The following is a 4,066-nucleotide window of genomic DNA, read 5'->3' as shown; positions in this document are numbered from 1 at the left end:
ATGTAAATGTTGTGTATAGGAAAATAGCAAAGATTGAAAAGATCAAGGTCTCATTTGATAATGCGCCTTAGAGAAGCTTTTTGACTTTTAGCCAAAGAGAAAAGGCATTAATAAATAGCTTTAAACAAAAAAACATTTTAAATTACTTTATTTTTTTATGTCATATCAAAATATTTTTTCAACTAAAAAAAAAACACTATCTAAAATGTGTTATCTTTTTTTTTTTTCATTGATATAACCAAACATTACAACAAACAATGCATCATTCATACAACATACAACCATTGCAGCATTCATCCACCCTAGGTGTACATTCAATTTAAGTCAAAAAACTCAAATAAATACAGACAGTTGCAACTAAGAAAATCCAACCAACAGAATAGTGCCTCTGCGTTGATATACACCTTTACTTGAACAAGGAGTCGGTCACACAAACTAAGCAAAAGCCAATGACTGAATTAGTACACGCACAATGCAAACTGTCAGAGAAACCCACAACTAAATCAAACACAGGAGAGCTCAAAGAGGATTCTGTCTTCCGGGAGAGCCACCATCTGTGACGGCGCATGTAACACACGCGCCGGCGCCATAGCATCCCTTCAACCCCCAAACACCGAAAGGCATCCGATCACCACCAGCCCCACCATACACGCCGAAAAAAACACATGGTTTGTAGCCCTCACGCACGCCCAAATCAGAAAGAAAGCACTGGCGCGTGAAGCCCACGCACTGACCACCGTGAAACCGCACGGCCGTGAAGAGCAGCTGAAGCACCGGAGACTGACGGCGAATAAGGCTAGAAGGCGCGTGTCCACCAGAAGACAACGGAGAATCGTAGATCTAGCCACCAAAATCCGACCATGAGAACGTAAGGCCACAGAATTCCCCCGTCAACACTCCGAGATCAACCACACCCCTCCGACACCCTCCACAGAGAACTCTCTTGCCACCACAAACTAAAAACTAGAAAAAACAAACAAACTCCACACCCCTAAAGGGTGGGAGACTAACCAACACCCAAAAAACCAAGGGAGGAGGGAGGCGTGAAGCCTCCCTCCCCCACCACAACAGCCAAAGACGCCCTCTCTCTCTCTAGAAAAATCGGGAGCCTCTCTCTCTAGATCGGTTTTTAAAATGTGTTATCTTTAAACAAAGGACTTTCAATAACGTGCATGTTAAGATTCAAAAAAAGAATAAAAAAATTGTTAGGTCGAAAAGTAAACTTGTTAACACAATATGGGATGCCGTCTAAATTGAACTTTTAACAGCGTACCTCCCAAATGACATAGCCTATAGGTCAATGGTCATAGCCTATAGTACAAGCTGGTTGAAAAGTACATGATGGTTTTACTACTGGGTAATGCTACAGAGTAGCAATTTGTCCGCATTTTCACTAGTTAACCCAACTCGGGTTAACCAACTTTTTTTTTTTTAATAAAAAGTGGTTAACCCGAGTTGGGTTAACCACTAAAAAAGCGGATGCTTTGCGGGCAAATTGCTACTCCTTAGCATTACCCTAATGCAATCTGTGAGGGGCATGGGTTTGAATGCAAAGCTCTTTGATTCTTGTGGGATATTTTGTTTTTTTTTTTTTTAAGGAGAAGAAGAAAATATTGCAAATGAGCGTCTTTACGACTCTTAATCTTTAAAGTAGAAAGAAAAGGGGAGCTTTCGGGAATGCTTCCAAACACGAAGCTAGTGGAAAGCGATCCAATTAGCAAACGAGTATGCCCGAGAGTTCACTACAAAAAAAATTTGCTTATTAGCGGCCAGCAAATTTGGCCGCTAATAATATTATTTTGGCCACTATTGATCAACAGCAGCCAAACCTGGCCGCTAATAGTCAGACACAAAAGACTATTGGCTGCTACATTTTTGACTCACCGCTAATAATTGTTTTATAGCGATGAAATGAACGGCCGCTAAAAATAATTTTATCCGCCACAATTTTTTGTTAACCGAGTTCAAGAGTCGCCGCTAATAGTTAAGCATTATCGGCATTAGCGGCCACCTACTAGTGTCACCACTAATACTTAATTCTTAGATAACTGCAAGCACATAAAAAAAGAAAAAAAAAAAAAAAAAAAAAAATTGGGCCCACTTCAGTATAAGGGTTGGGTCAATCTAGAAACTAAAGAGTTGGGTCAATTCTAGGACACTAACTTTAATGACTTTGCATTGAGCTTTGAACAAATAAAATGCAGCAGAATTTAAGAAAATTCCATAATTCATTAGTAACTTGTAATTCTTACAATTATACTGTAGTGGGCCTTTAAACTTAATTTTTATTAACTGTTTACAACAGTAAACATCAAAACAATCATATTCCTGGGACTCCAAAATAGCTGGAAACTAATTGTGACAACAAAGCATAAATCGTAGTCTATGCTCTTATATACTAGATAATTGCAAGCATAATAGATGAGCTACCACGCACACTCAACAGGCAAAAGAAAAAGAAATTAAGAATTACTTCTTCATATTGTAAAAAAGAAAAAGAAAAGGAAAGATATAAAAAAAAAAAGGACATGGATCCAGACCAACAGCAACTTTACCCTGTTTAAATCAGCCAATCAATTCCATATATAATAGTGATTATATAATATATAGCAGTTATATTTAAATCAACACTGTAGATTTTTTTTTAAACAAGCACTCAGTATAATTTTTAAGCATTACTCACAACATATTTATCCAATCTTATTTTTATTTAATTACTTGTTAAAAGATCCTATAAAACGACAGAGGCAAATGTTGAAAGCTCCTATAAAACGCCGGTTGAAACATGAATCTGAAACGTTTGGTGCTAATTTTCCCCCTTTTTTTTTATTTATAAATTGGTAAAAAGCAAAAAAATAAAATAAAATAAAAGAGAAACCGAAATTCTTTTCTAATGCCCCTTCACCATCTTCCTCAGGTCAAACGCAGTCTCTGGTACAATAAGGTTCTCGCTCTTCAGTAGTCAGAATCAAAGACACCAAAATATATAACTTAAATTTCAAACAACCGAAAGCAAAATTCACAAATTTCTCGACCTCTTGACTAACACAATGGGAACACTAGAAATTAAGCAAGATCCAACCACGAAATTTAATTTAAATTCCGAAACAAAAATACAAAGATCATAGTAAATTGAAATTAGCGGAAGAAAGAAAAAAAAAAAAAAAGGGGCGAAAACCTAAGCAAAAACTAAAAGTAACAGGCAGTTGGGCACATGGAACGCAGGGGCCTGAGGTGGTTACCTCCTCAACCGTTGGTTGGCCCACTAAAGCATAAATGTAAACATCAAAACAATCATATGCTTGGGACTCCAAAATAGCTGGAAACTAATTGTGACAACACACAAACCCATATACGTAAAAGCTAGTACGAGCGAAAAGGGAAAATAACCCAGAAGAACTTCGAGTGTAGAAATGGAGAAAAATACTTTTACAAAGGAGAACACAGAGCTAAGAGTTGCCATATGAGAAAAAAAAAAGGTGGGGAGAGAGAGAGATGCTGACCAATAGAGAAGCTTGTGGATTTGCAATGATGAAATGAAATTGCTGGAGAAAAATATTAGAGAATAGATGAGAAACTGCTCGGCAAAACAGCATAAATCATTTGAAAGAAAGAAGAGAGCCATGAACAGCAGTCTCTACCTGAAAATGCACTATTGTTGATTTGACAAGCCTCGTATTCTTCCAGTGAAGTAGGCGAGAAACAGAGAGGAGAATGTGAGAGAGAGAGAGAGAGAGAGAGGGGATTAGAATTAGGAATTTAGGGCAAACGTACGGCCAGATACCGCAATTTAATTTGGTGCGAAATTTTCATTTAGCGCCACTATTTTCGATTTTTTTTTTTTAATCTAAACGGTACCGTTTGCTATTAGCTTTTGCCCTTGCTTTTCATTTTCATTTTTTTCATTTAATTAATTATATGTTAATATATTTCTAAAAAATGAAATTTATTCATTTAAAAAAAAAAACAATTCTTTTTATTATTTTATTTTTAAAAAAAAAAAAGAAAAAGAAAAAGAAAAAATGCACAATCAATCCCTGTAATTGGCCTAATTAATAAATCGTTT

At 36.4% G+C, this 4,066-nt stretch overlaps 1 long non-coding RNA gene across 1 annotated transcript; it reads right to left on the bottom strand.

Moving 5' to 3' along the window:
- Positions 1 to 252: 252 nt before the first annotated feature.
- On the bottom strand, positions 253 to 3,764 carry LOC133851164 (uncharacterized). The gene is made up of 3 exons (XR_009895758.1): positions 3,642 to 3,764; positions 3,504 to 3,545; positions 253 to 840 (listed from the first exon to the last, which is right to left on the bottom strand). It is a non-coding gene; the product is annotated as an uncharacterized LOC133851164 (long non-coding RNA).
- Positions 3,765 to 4,066: the final 302 nt, after the last annotated feature.

The sequence above is a fragment of the Alnus glutinosa genome, chromosome 12, assembly GCF_958979055.1.
Source record: "Alnus glutinosa chromosome 12, dhAlnGlut1.1, whole genome shotgun sequence".
NCBI classification, from domain to species: Eukaryota; Viridiplantae; Streptophyta; class Magnoliopsida; order Fagales; family Betulaceae; genus Alnus; species Alnus glutinosa.
This window is presented reverse-complemented; position numbering and strand designations above follow the sequence as displayed.